Source organism: Protopterus annectens, chromosome 8.part1 (assembly GCF_019279795.1).
Source record: "Protopterus annectens isolate FY-2018-M chromosome 8.part1, PAN1.0, whole genome shotgun sequence".
NCBI lineage: Eukaryota > Metazoa > Chordata > Ceratodontiformes > Protopteridae > Protopterus > Protopterus annectens.
Window position 1 is genome coordinate 475,236,110 of NC_056742.1, and position 15,940 is coordinate 475,252,049.

Genomic DNA, 15,940 nt, shown 5'->3' on the forward strand with positions numbered 1-15,940 from the left:
CAGACCTAATGACAATATTGACTGAAACCCTAAACCCACCTTTTATAGCTCAAACTTCAGACCTAAACTATTAGCTCAGAGGGGCACTCTTAAGCAGAGATGAATGGACATAACACTTGTAACAAAATAAGTGAATTACATTCCTAAATATCCAACTGCAAACCAGATATACTGGTTATTCCTGAACAGTGGCTAAAAATGATGTTGGTTATAAATCCCTGGTGTATAACATCCTTAGGCTCAACAGGATATAAAAAAAATTAGGAGGGTTATAGTTATGATACCAAACCAGTTACAGTAATGACAATAATGATTGAAAAAATGCCAAAAAGGGAGAAAAACAGCCGTGGTAGTTCTCTTTAAAAAGGCATATTGAAAAACAATATTCATAGGACTATCATTCAGAACTAGAAGGTGATAACTTTATAATCTCAACCATGTTCAGATCTGAGTAATAAGCAAAACTATACAGTTTACTTTTTTCAAATAATTTTATTAATTTTCACATATTTACAATATGTGCATATAAAGAAGGAAGGACATTTTTACATAACAACAGACATTTTTCAAATCATCAAAAACAGACTTCAAAATTGTTTTCATTATATTTAATTATTATTGCCTGCAATATTTCCCAACAAGAAAGATTTATAATACCTGTTTCAGATCTTAACTTCTTTTTTTATTACATAGAATTGTGGTAAATTCTATGAAATTACTGAATAATGGAATTGAAGCAGATTTCTATTTTCTAGCAATTACCTTTCTAGTCCAGTTTAAATAGTTTAAGTAATAGTACCTGGGTAACAATATTTAGTGTTCTGATAAAACTGTTTGAGTTGAGAAAAGTTAGTAGATTTTTATTTTTATTTATTTTACATTTGTTAACCAGATTAGTCTGACTGAACCTAGTGGCTCATTTTCAGCGGAGACCCGGTGAGAAAAGCTCCACAGTAAGATACAATTTAATAGCATAAGAGATACAATTTAATAACATAAGAGAATACGATTAGATGCAAAGTCGATAAGCATTCACCAACTACATACAATATGAGTATAGTTTTACAATGGTAAGATGATGATGAGCATATGCTAAGAGTATAGCATTAATCCAATACAAGAGAAATGCATAAATAGTTCTACATCCATGCAAACAAGTAGTAAGGTTTCAATATTGTAGAGAGTATAGGGGCAGAGTGAGGCAGAAGAGAGATGAGTAAAAGGAGGTAGAAAGGCTAAGAAAGGATTTTAGTAAATACAAAATTCCCCCAATGCTGTGGTGAACTGTCTTAAAAAATGAAAACAAAAGTTTTGTTATAAGAACAAAAAGAACATAAAAAGGCTATTGTGTACCAGTAAACAAAACGGTAATCCAATAAAGGGGCATAAAGGCACATTCATGTGTGGCAATTGTAATATTTGCACACTGATAGATAGTAGCAATCAGTTTGTACATCCAGTTACTAACAAAAAGTATATCTTCAATGTTAAAGCAACTTGTATAACTTATAATGTAATTTATTTGGCAACTTGTAAAGTTTGCCCATCTTTCTATATAGGAAAGACTAATCAGATGCTTAAGAAAAGAATACAAAGACATCAAAGGGACATTATTAATAAAGATATGCACAATACATAACAGTTGTTATGTATTTCTGGAATTTTGCCTGCATATAGTCATTTATTGATACATTGCATACCCTCAAGGATGTCTGTGTGGTTATGCTCCATGTCTAGCTCTACTTTCTTATTGAAATGGTGTTTACGAAATTACGAAAGTAACAAAAGCTTGTATATTTACATATCAGGTGAAAAACCGTAATGATCAGTTTACGATATTTTCTAGTGTTTGTGGATTAACTGCTTTTTTAAGATTTGCTGAACAACCATGTCTGCTTTATTAAGGAATATAATCCCTTTGAAAAGTCTTTATGAAGGGAAGAGGTTTTACTACATTTGGATGTAAACAGACATGACAATTCACTGCAATCTGCCTGCTTGCTATCCACTCAAGTTTATTTCAATTTTTGCATTTTTTGATTGGATGTGAGTGTTGCTTGATTTGCATATCATGAAATTGTATTTGAAAAGGCGGGAAACGGAAGCGCTTGGCTCCGTATATGCAAATGAGGTGGAACAGTGCTTTAACGGATTGGTTCAAAGTATTTTTTTGTGTACGTGGATTGGATGGTTACTTAGAGTCATACTATTTAAAATGAATGTTAGTCCCATATTTTTATTGCGATCTGAAGAAGATTTTTATCGAAAGCGCTTATCGTATGGACATTAAGGGACTTTTATCTGGTTTTGCTATTTTTGTTTTTATTAAACAGAGATCGAGATTTTGGAACACTATTTGCCTGTGGATTCTATTTTTGCTGAACTTAAGGACGCCAGCTTAGGTGAAACCACTGTCTTTGTTTTTTGTTTTCAAGAAAGGATTTTAGGTTGTTCAAGGAAAGCGGTAGCAAGATTATGCTAGAAAAAAGGGATATGAGAAGTTACACAAAGAGTATAGGTGCGAGGGGAGGAGGTGAACAGGAGTCTTTGATGCATGGAAAAGTAGTTTAGGGAGGATGGGTGCAGTGTCAAGACTAGATAAAGATGGTTAGCTGTCAAAATTGTCTAGAAAGGGGTATCTATGTCATAGGACCTCTGATGGAATAAAGTATCACCAGTACAAACCAATGAGTAATGTGAAGCCTAGAGGGAAACCTACATAAATTCTGATAATCTAAGAGTCATTGAGCATTTTTAGAAATGCAACAGATAGCATAGAGACCTTCAGTGTTCAAGATTTATTTACAGATTAAGAACATACTAAGGTACTATGAAAACAGAAAGCTGAATGGATAGATAGAAGATGTAAAAAGAATAGAGCCTTTATATCGGGCGACTGGTACTACAGAGCAGCTTGAATGATTTCATGTACATTAATTCTGTGAAGACAAAAAAAGATGCTGAATGTCAGGAATGCAAAATTAAAATAGTTCATAACATGAAGGCATTTAACTGATAAGAAGGGAGCTGATGAAAGTTATGATTTTTTTTAATTATATTTGTAGCTGCATGATGAGAAAAGGAAAATCATGCTTAAATTTAGCGTATCAACCATACTTTGGCTTTGTACTCTGCCAGAAATAAGTAAAACAGTGGAGTGTTCCTTTATTACAGGCAAAGATTTTATACCTATTTTAATTGTTTGATTAAGTAAAGTTTTGCATAAAAAAAATCTTATCAACACTCCAGCAAATGCTTTAAGTTAGGTTTGCTCATGGGGCTAACTGACCTCCTAGCGGCTAGAATGTGAGTATATGAATGACAACCTTCAGCTCTTTAGCACTTGTCATTTTCAAGACTGTCCTCAAACTGCTGTCTGTTTCATTTAGTTTTCGTACCTGTATATACAGACATGTTGAAATCTTTCTAGGAAGTGACAGTGGGGGGTAGTCAGAGACAGTATCAGTGAAGTACTTTTACTGCTTCTCTGTCTCTAGAAGCATTACAGTGATAACAAGTGATTTAGACATGAAGAGGAGTGGCATTGAGCAAAAATCATTAGTAGCTTATATGCACAACTCTGAAATGAGCACATGGCATGGTTCAACAACTGCACTAGTGTTCCACCTACGAGGCATGTCTAGTGGCCAGGTGTAGCATTATGTATGTATGGCTCCACACCACTGTAGTGCTACACTGGTCTCTAAATCAGAAGTATGGCTTGCACTGTGCAGACCTGTAGAAAGCAGGTTTGTGCAGTATGACTGTTGTTTTTGAATATCCTCCACTGTTACAATTACCTATAAAAATTGTCCATTTTGTTCCTAGCTTGAATGGTGTGGAGTAACTGTGTCATGAATCGTAATGGAAAAAAACATATTAATTTTTATGCAGCAGCATTTAAAACTATATATATATATATATATATATATATATATATATATATATATATATATATATATATATATATATATATATATATGTATACATATTTTTTACATAAATACACAGTCTTTTTAGGTCTCAGGTCACAATAAACCTGTGCATTTATGCATTTGATAGCTTAAAATGTAATACTCTGAACAGAACTGTTACTTGCTCACTATAAGCTGAAAGTTAAGGTTATCATTTTTCAGCTTCTAATGGTGATTCTTGTCTTTTTGAACTACAGCTGGCATCTACAAATGTCATCCTAACTACAGTGCCTTCAGATTTTCTTATAACATTTTCGAGTTATGATGCAGATGCATTCGGCCTTTTTTAGTAAATTGCATGAGCTAATAGTGATAAAGGCAGGAGACCAGAGCATATCAAATATGTACATGCCTGTCTGTACTTGTAAAACCATGTTTTTGTTAAAATAATTAAATAAGTGAAAATATCATATTTTGAGAAATAAGTATTATTTTAGTTTTGATACTATCTGAACACAAAGTTATATGATTAAGATGTTTTCCTAGCTGACAAACACAGGGTTAGGCTACATCTCATGGCACCCGATGCAGCTTCCCAGTCTGCAAACCCCCCAGCTCTATGTTAGGGCCAAAAAGGTTCTCTCTTCTTTATAAACTTCTTTATAAACTATAGCAGACTGCTTTCTAAAAATGTAACAAGTGACTTGCCATGCTTTGAAAACCACACACAGAGTGCTGATGTGCTTCAGCCTTGACTGCCAATGCAGTATCAGCATTCAGTGCACTAATGAGTGATCAGCATGTGCTGATTATACCCAATGAAATCGTCCACCCAGAGGAAGATGCTCCCTTTGCCCCACCCAAATCCCACCTCATGTTCGGCAGAAAAACATAACATTTTTAAGTTTGGTTGCACCTGAGGGCAAAACAGACCAGTATATACTTTATCTGCTCAAACACCTGCTGCATGAGCTTCATCAGACTGCCGCCATTTGCTCGAATCATAGTATACAAGAGATAAATAAGATAAAGAGAGTTTAAAGGTGTTTTTTTTTGTAGGGAGCAGGAACCCCATAACCCACATTTGAGAGGGCTCTGCCTCCACACCCTCAGGCTATAAATGCAGCATCTCCAAGTTTGCAAAATCTCAGGGAACGTATAGCTGCAAAAATAGTCTATGAATTCAAATGTGCCACACACAAATACACAGACAAGTGTACAGCTGTGAGCAAAAGTGTTGGAAGCAGGTGAATTTTGAATTAGTGAAAGATAACCAACAGAGCAGTGTAATTTTTAATTCAAGCCTGCTTGGCTAGAGGCATCTACAAATACATGATGATGCTTCTAAAACATTTGAAAATTTCTACCAGAAAATTCTCAAAACTATGTCATGACATTTAATTAAGAATGCACTTTAATGTCAGAAATCAGTGCATTTAGAATATGTTGCCTTCATGTGATAGAAATGCCTATCATAATCACGTTTATCGCTTCCTCATCAGCCTCAGTTTTCCAGGATATTTGGCTAAATTCAGGTCATATATCGACAATGCTGACCCAAAAGACTTGAAAATAGGACTAATCAATATAAATAGCTTCACTAATAAGTATGCCAGCCTTGAATCTTAGCTGTGGCAGAACAATAATGTAAACTTGTGTTCACAGAAACATTGATAAAAGACAATTCCTTCCTATCTAGCTCCACTAGACAAACTGTTTTGAGCATATAAATAATAGACTATAACAATAATAGGATGTCATTTATTACTATTAATTAGAATGGCATACCTCTTGATAATGTGTAAATTGAACAGGCTAAAATCCAAATTTATGATGACCCATCTGGTTGATAATACATGCACCTCTAGGCAACCATACGCATTTGTACATAGGGATGGACCCTTCTCCTCCTAACACTTCTGTTTGCATTATTGTGCATTTAATTAGGGGAATGCTACCTAATGGTATCAATAAAACACATCATGCCACCAGGTGACTTTACTATCAGTTGGTCCTACATCCACTCACCTAGCTAGATGTCCCAGTCACCTCGGCATACAAAAATAGTAAAGCAAGTCATAAGAGTATCCCCTCTTCAGTCAATATGTCATTACTAAATTCTGTTACAAACTATATTTCTCACTGCTTATCATCCCAGCTCACTTAGTGACAACTGCCATGTAGCATTAGTATGGCTCTTTAAAACAATCAGCCATCACAACCTTTCAACTGGCAGATTTACATATCTGTACATGAATCCAAGCAGCCAAGCCATTACAGTCTGCTGCAAAATATTGACTAAACCCCTGTGTGTACAGAATGCAATCAACATCAAGCCTGATCTCCCTAACTTCATTACGTGATATACAAAGGAGCAACACTGTCCTTGGATCAAAACGGATACCAAAACCTTAATAAAGGAGACAAAACCAACATGAAGATAATGAAAAAGCGGTGCTGTGCTAGTAATATGCATAATGTCTTTTCTGAATATTGGAAAACAGTATAGGTTTGCAACCAGCTTGGCTAAGACCACACATCACCCCCCCCCAAAACAGCTTGCGTTAAAAGTGTCTTCACTACCAATGTGAAAAGCAATGAAAATGTAACTATCGGTGTAACTGATGAGGCAACAGACAGTTTCTCAGACCTAAATCCACTTTTGCTGAAAAATATAAAGATACAAATATTGATGTAGATATAGACATATAGATATATAATCACTGCTTTGTAATAGTGATACTCTGAAATTTCATTCTCTATGAATTAGCCCACTACTGGGCATCAAAACAAATTCAACTGCTGAAGCCACAGTAATCTCACTTCGTAACCAATGAAATGTCTTTAAAGCATGTTTGTTGGTTTAGTTATTTATGTATTTATTACATCGTTAACAGGTTAAAATACTGATCCATATGGACCATTGTGTTACTCAGAGGTTCTTAGGAGATTACTAGGCTAATGGCTTAAGGACTCTTACAAGCCAAGACAATATAATCTGATTTTACCCAACATATGGTGCCTTGGTGCAAGAAAATAGCATGGGTTTGTGCCTGCGCATTGAGTATCTTACAGATTGCCCCTGTCCATAAGGGCATAGCCACTACCCCCAGGTCTGAATTTGAGATTCCCCATCCATTGATCCAAATTGCATTTGAAGAAGACCAGGGAAGGACTGTACTTAATGTGAATAAGAAACCTTCTCCAAAGATGGGGCAATCTGTGATACACATATCGGTCTCTCCAGCATGTTTTGTTTGAGTCACTAAGTTTAGATCCCTACATTGGGTGACCCTTGTGCTGCTTGACTTCTGGATGTGTAGCAGCTCCATCAAGGTTGGATTTGTGAGTGCCTTGTAATAACCTGAGGATAGAATAAAACTCTGTACCTTGTGTCTTTGAGGCAAAGACATTAACCATTATGCTAAACTCAACCAGAGATTAAAAAGAACAGAAGAAACAAAAGGACTTTATAACCGATTTTAGTACACATAAAAGCTTGAATAACAAGGAAATTTTAAATAGACAAATATGGTATGCAATATGTACAATATCTGCACATTTTGTTTAGGGATTTGAAGAATACATGTGATCTGCTGCAAGAATTGTAATAAAAACAATGATTAGCATGGAAAGAGATATATTTGTTATTAATGCTATGTGACCCTGCTGTAGGGAAAGCATTTGTATTGTTTTGCGTGAATAGGCATTTTTTGAGTGTGAATCTGAATTTAAGATAGGAAGAAATGGGTGTTAGGTTTATAAGAAGGAATTTTCATATTGCTGATGCCGAGAAAACTTTTAGAAAGCTTGATTAACAGCAATGTATTACAAGTTGCCATGTTCTTCTATTAGTGTCAGCCTAAACGTATAGACAAATCTTTAATATACATTTACATTTTGTCATTTACCTCATGTACTATCTCTATTCCCTTCAGTTATGCAACAGTTGCACTATTACTCAAACTGTTTATAGCAACATCTATAAAGGATTTGAGATCAATTTATAAGTTTGTCTATTAATCAAAAATTTGAAAAATGTATTTACAAACATATTTGAAAATACAAATGACAATTTTCTATTCACCTAAGCACAATGTGTTTTTTAATTGTTTTAGCATGGTGGCAGCTCTTTACTCAGTTACTGATACCATTTACCTTTATACAAATGAAGGTCTCCTTACTCTTGGGATATTTATAGACACAACTTGAGCTATCAAAACAGTTGCTCATGACCTGCTGTTAGACAAAGTGGAAAAGTAAAACATTGTAGACTGAGCTACCAGATGGTAATGGAATTATCTGAGTAATAGATATTTTCAGATTTTTGTAGATGTGACCTTGTATGACATAATGGCCTTTTCCTTGTAGAGTGGCAATGTGTTGGTTTAGAGTCAGTATGGTTCTCATTTTTTTAACAATGACATTACACTAGATTTGCTTTCTCAAAATCGATTATATTTTTTAAACAGACAAGAAGAAATTACAAACAGGTTTCAAACACCTTTGCAACTAGATGCTTAAAAACCTGCTCATAAATACCAGCAACTTTGGTGTTTTGCTTTTGTTTTTTTCAATATAATAATTCACTTAAATGTATTTAATATTTCTGTACCAATGCTGAGGGCATAAATACAGGTAATTGCTGCAGCTGATTAAAGTGTATTGCCATGCACAAGGGGATTTTATGGTAGTAGCATCTTTCTAGAGAGAGGGGGTTCTCTTTTCAGGAGAAACATATGCTGAAACGCCACAATATCATGAATATGTTCTGGAGATTCATTGCATTATCCACCCTACAGAAAGTCACATTCCTACCTTGGTATATAAGCAAGTGTCTAAGATCAAAATCCCAGAGTATAAAGTGCCTTAATCACAGAATCCTGAGAAGCAGAATGCTGATCCCTGTTTTCAATAGGAAACCACTGTTGTTGAGATTTCTGTGTGCAGGCATTGATTCCTTTGCTATGGTATATTTTCCTTCTTCATATTTGTGTGGCTATGGAGGTTAGGGGTCCAGTCCTCTATATAGGGTTGTTAAAATGACTATGCCCCCTGCAAAAAGCACTTACAGTTAGAGATTTCACCCATGTTGGTGTTTGGAGCATTTGTGCTCGATGATTGAGGTCCTTTGTGTCTTAATAATAAAGGTTTCACAATACAACCCTAAAAGAAGCATTATCTCAGTTCCACTTTGACAGGTACATGTTTTGTTACATATTGGTATATATCCTTAAGTCTAGTTAAATGGTAAACATTATCTGCATACCTTTGTTGCATATTTATTTTGGATAGTTCAGTTAGAATATAGACCTCATGGAAGTTTTTCTGTATCTATTGTATGTGTGCTATTTAAGAAGGCTTTTAAAATGACATAGTATTAATGTGTACTGAAAGATATGCAGCAGCTAAGAAATATGCTTGTACGTGTAAAAAGATATATTTGTCTTCAATGGTGTCTGTACTTCGAACTAAACAAGTATAATTTTCAGAGGTAACATAAATCAGATTCACCCTCCTGGAATTCTTTTGCTTCATGGAAACTTGGCAGAAAACTAAAGTCTTTTGGTCCTGATACTTGACTTACTCCTCTCTGCAAGTAGATTAGCTGAAAAGTAAGAAGAGGTCCCATGTACTGCATTCCTGCATGCTGATGATGACGAAACAATAAAGGCATTCAACTATTTCACTTTTATTGAAGAAGAAATAAAAAAATGTCAGCAGTTAGAGATACATTCAGTAAACAGCATCAGCTTAGAACTATTTTTTCTAATCATTAGCATACGTTATTTATGAGAACACAAGGTCTGACAGAGGCTATAAATGCTTAGGTTACTGGGCTGAAGATCAGAACTAAGGACTGTAAATTTGAACTGCATAATTCTTTGATAAAGAAAATAATAATTTATAATGTAGGAAATGGTGAAATAAGAGGCAGGTTATTTAGAGAAATAGATACTAAGCAGCTGTAGGTGTGAGCATATTTTCTAAAGAAGCATATGACAATTTCTTATAAGTCAAATTATTATTGCACAGATAAAATAATTAACTAATAACATGAATGTATATAAGACAAAATACAGCCATGTAAGACAATAATGACATAAAAGGGTAATATGTGTAATAAAGGTAATGGATATGAACAGGAGAGTCAAATGAGGTGATAATTCCAGATAGAGGCCATTTTCATTTCATTGGGGGAATTTAATAAAGCCTACATGGTCTTTTTTACCATGTAGGCATCGTGCCGTGCTGCTTGCATGAAAGTAAGCAGGTTTGTGATCCAGTAAGCACTGCTGGGTTGCGCGTATGCACGCGCCAATATGGGAAGTTCTATGGTATGCAAATCACCTCATAACCAGGTGATTCTCATGCAAATGAGGCAGGTAGAGTGATCCAGCAAGCAGATAGGCAGCCTTGCAGACCCTGTGTCAGTATCAGTCATGTACACAGAAAAATTCTGTGTACAGGAATATAGACAGACAAAAGGAGCTGTAAAAATGTAGAGGGATGGACAGAAATGGCATACCACACACAGATATGAGAGAGGATTTCATCTGTGTGTCTCAAAAGTTACATAAAATATGTTAAAATAATTTTTTTAATAATCTGGGCATGTTTGTGCGCTACACCACAGTGCACAAACATGCCTTAAAAAATTTAAAAAACATGGAAATAAAATTAATATTATGAGACAGAAATTTATTACAGGACCCTGCACGGAGTATCTACAGTGGTGCTTTGGTGCTGTTGCTAATGTGGTAGGGCTTGGAAGAGTGTAGTTTCCAGGATGTGAGCACCGATCCCTATGCAAATGAGGTGGAGTTATTGAACAGCATAATGGGTAATCGTGTCTGCATATCCCCTCCATGTAGGCAGAGAACTGTGTTGGTGTCAACACAGGAGGTAGCTGATGTCAGGAAATGGTGTGTATGATTGGAGTTTAGCTGTGCCTGTTTGTGCAGCATGCCACTGTGCTGAGCATGAAAGGCTGGGGGGATATTTGCACTGACTTCTAAACTTTGTTTACTTATGGTGGCATGTGTTTCTGTGGGTTTGCATAGCATGATGCTGTGCTGAGTGTGGAAGTCTGGGGGTGTGTCCACTGAATGCTAAGCTTTGTTTACCTACGGGAAGCATATTTGCATAGTGCACCTCATTGCTGACAGTATCTAAAAGGCAATGATGTATTAATTAGTTTTGACCCTAGTTTATCTTAAACTAGGGCCATTAAATGATGTTAATGATATACCAGGCAGATGCAATGCATCACATGTAGCCAGTCAAGCAGGCATCACCTACAGTAGAGTACTAGAAAGTATGCATACACCTTACAATCTGATTTTTCCCATACTCTCCACCATTGGAGTACAGACTTGGGAATTTTAACTGAAAGAATGCTAGGGGCTGCTGCAGGTTTGCTACAGCTGTATGTGCTAGGGGCTGCTGCAGGTTTGCTACAGCTGTATGTGCTAGATGCTGAAGTTAATGCTGCTGATGCTACTGTTGACAATAGGCCTAGACTGAGAAGGAGAAGAGTGTTCAGGCCCAGGGTAACCCTCCAGGAGCTGCTTAAGCTGGAGCTTGTAGAACGCTACAGGGTGGACAGGGACATATTACAAGAACTCACTGAGTTCTGACACCTTCAGCTCAGAACCAGATCCAACTGAGGGGAACCCATCCCACTGGAAACAATGGTATGTGTAGCCCTTAAGATAATAACCACAGGTACCTTCCAAAGACCAATTGGGAACATGATGGGGGGGTCTCACAGGCATCAGCATCCAGGGTACATCACCATTTCCTGGATGCCATGCTACCACATGCCAGTGAGCACATTTATTTTCTCCACACCCCTGAGGTGAGGGCCAGCAATATGCAGCACTTATACTATGTAGCACACCACCCTAAGTTACTGGGTGCCATAGATTGCACTCATGTACACATCAAGGCACCACCCAGTGAAGAGGGTAGAATCTACATCGACCATAAAGGGTACCATTCCATCAACTGTCAGGTCATGTGCAATGCCCAGGGCATTGTCATGAATGTGTGTGCTGGCAGCCCTGGCAGTTATCATGACTCCCATATCTGGCATGCATCACAGCTGTACCAGATGTTTGCCGAGGGACATCCCACACAGCCATTTACTGGGGGATGCTAGCTACACACTGGAACTGTGGATGATGACACCCATCAGAAATGCACATACACTCACGGAAAAACACCATAATGAGGCTGCTGAAGTCACACTTCCAGTGCCTTGATATATTTAGAGGAACCCTGCAGTACTCTCCTGCCAAATGTGCACTATGTTCACAGTATGTGCCGTGCTACACAATATGATCCTGTGGAAACAGCTGCAGCAGGATCAGCAAAGGGAAGGGATACACTGCCCCCACCAGTGCCTATGTTACCACAGCTACACTCAGAGGAGGAGCCCCCTGATGATGTCCGTGTAGGCAGACATAGGTGTGCCTAGTATGCCCTGGCATTGGCTAACAGACAACACATAGCACATTTACTGACAACCTAGGCCCTACAGACTGACACCTACTCGCATACATATATTAAAATAGCTGATGCCAGACACCTTACACAACCTGTACCTATCCATTTATTGGCTGTGTACTGCTTGCATCACACAGAGTCAACCCTGAGCTACAGGTCTGTCAACTGATGCATTCGCAATGTAAGTCTCTTACCTACACACTAATTGTATGGATTACTATAATATAGTATCCTATGTATGGATCTGCTGCTGTTATGCAAGGAAATATAGTGGGGTATTTGGACAGATGTAACATCCACATGGGACTACAGATACCCAGTCCAATAGAATGTGTTCCTTAATATTCACTAGGCCTCATGGTTGGAATATTCACAACATCGGGCAAGGGAGATATTAAACAGTGGCCAAACATAATATGTGGACAACTGTCTACTCAATATGATCATGTGCTGTTGTTTGCCCACCCCCAACACAACTGTGTACCCATATAACTGCTTTAACAGAAAATCAGCTATGGTATATCAGTTGACGAGGTAATCTCAGCACTGTAACATAGATATTGCTCACACATTACATGTCTCTCTTCACGCAGGATAACAATGTACATATTTATGCTGCTGACTGTTTGATGCATGACTTCTCTCTGTCTAGTGACCTGTGTGGCTCAGTGGACTAGGGAAGCTAGCATGGGTGATTGTGATGATGGTTCTAATCTGGAATTAGTCACATCTTTTGCATGTAAGGTAGTACTATGTTGGTATTATCACAGGCTGTCATACCTCTCAACCTCTTAGTGCAAGAAATATGGACAAAGCCAGAAAGATTGGGGGGACAAAGGCCCAAACATAGGATCAGATTTTAAATATTGTTCCCATAAACCTAGAAAGTTGCTGGAAGTAAAGGTGTTGCATTATTACATATTTTCTGAAAGATATAAAGTCTGAAACACAAATGTTTGTCTGTAGTTAGCATAATGTAGTGATGTCAATATTCAATAATTCACCAGAAGACCACCAATGTATGAGGAACAGACCAAACTTATGAGGCAAAACTCTGGAGATTTGTGAAAATCAGGACAGTTGAGAGGTATGCAGACTGTCAGTCTGTTGGTGGTATAACATTACCAACCTCAGTGACATATTAAGTACAGCACACAGCTGGGAATACTGTGGACATTTTGAGTGAAGTGCAGTACTGCAGAAACAGGGGTGGATGTTAATGTCTGTGACATAATAAATCCCGGGCTGGAGTAGAGGTATATGTGATCTGGAGTCACTTTATAAGTACTGACAGTCTCAATGGTCATGCCCAGACACTAAGTTAAAATGAGCACAATTCTGTTGCCCCTTCATCAAAATGATCTGTTATGTATAAATGTCTATACATACAGAAATATACATATACATTCCCGTCTGTCACTCTCTCTGTAACATGCATAGTATATCTATTGCTATGTAGTGTCAAATAGATATTTACCGATATATATAGCTATATATATTAAAATGATACATACACTCCCCCCATATATCTATATAATGCATACACATAGCATACACACACAACTATATTTATATATGCATCCCTGTTATATACAGTAATATGTGTGTGGATGCCTGTATTGTCTGACATACCATAATAATGGTGAATAAATCTGCTGTATCACACAGCCATAATGTTCTCAAATGATCCAAACTATGAAATATATATATATATATATATATATATATATATTTATATATATATATATATATATGTACTTAATTTTACAAATATGTAGAGACTTTGTGAATACAAAGATAAATAAGATATTTAACCTACATAAGATATTGTTCCTCACTTTAATGGAATTCTTAATAAATATCAGTAATAATGCAGTTAAAAATAAATCATATCTGTCACAAATTTATAACATTCTTAAGTTAGATTTCACATATTTAGACAATTCCTGTTGGAATAATACCTCAAAAATTAATAATGAAGACTTCAATGAAGAATACAGGAAAAAATATTAAAATCTACAGATAAAACCACATCATTATACTGGAATGTCTTCACTTGGAAATTCTTACACAGAGCTTTTGTTGCTCCTAACAAAATTACAAATATGTATAAATCAAATAGAATTAAGTGCTGGAGATGTGATTCTGAAATAATAGCTGTATGGTTACATATGGTATATGAATGTGAAGTCATCTCCCCTTTTTGGAAAGAAATTAATAACTTCATTCAAGCTCTATGGTCAGACAGTTTCGCTTCATGATCTCGAAATACTGAAATATCGAATTTCAGTATTTCGAGACCATAAAGTCGAAACTTCTAAATACCGAAACTTCATAACTGTGAATCCAGAAATGTCAAAGTCGCAGTTATGGTGTTCTGGTACATTACATGGGATGTACTGTGTGCCTGCTGTATGGTTGGTGTGTGGATTTGGCTGGAGATTATGGTAAGTGAATATTTTTTAAGGGTTTTGGGTAGGTATTGGAGTATATGTGAGTGTGTTTTGAAGTTTTAGGTGTGGGTTAGGGTAGGTAGGTGAAAGTATGAGCGCTTAAGTGTTGAAAGTGGTGGTGTTTGTATATATGTGATGTGTGTGTGCGAGGGGACTTTAGAGTATGTAGTGGTGAGTTTACTGTCTTTTTCTGTTTGGTCCAACCTCGGAGCTAGTATATATAAGTAGCGGGGGTGTGGGGGCACAGCACCCCACATGGGGGGTGCAGGGGGGCTTGCCCCCCTGCTTATTTATAGGGTAGGTTTGTTTATTTGTGTTTTTGTGTTTGTGTGTGTTTTGTTTGTTTGTTGTAGTGTCAGAAGGATGATGTATGTGTTGTGTGATGTATGTTGTGTTTACGTTCGCAATTTTGAATTTTGCGCTTTTGGGTTTTCGGTATTTAGAAAATTCAGCTTTATAGTTTTGAGATTCTGAAGTTCAAAATTTCAGTATTTCGAGATTATAAAGTGGAACTGGTCAGACATATATAATATTTGTAATCCTTTAGTTTTATTTAATTCTCCAATTCCTGAGATAATTCCAGAAACCCAAGTGCCTCTTCTTTGGTCTATTCTTGCTATAGCCAGAAAAGTAATTACTAAAAACTGGAAAAGTAAAGTTGCCCCCTCTAGTTTTGAATTTATTAGTTTGGCAAAAATTGATTGCAGTAGTGAAGTGCATACTATAAAGATGAGAACTTCTAATATTACACATTCATATAAATCTTGTATTAAACTTAAGGACTTGCTTGAAAAAATATTAATTGTTGATATGCATAGATTTAATGTATTGATCAGTTGGAGACCTATGTAAATAGTTATTTCTTTGTTTTCTAATTGATTTATCTATTGTTTTAAAAACTAATTTAAAAAAGTATATACGGCTTAAACATATCAGCAGAAAAGTTTGACATTAATCCAAATTATAATACAATCATATTAAAATGCCTCAGAAGTGAGTAATGCTTGTAAAAGAAATGGAGGAACATACTCAATTTCATAGAATAGTAAATATGAAAAGGCT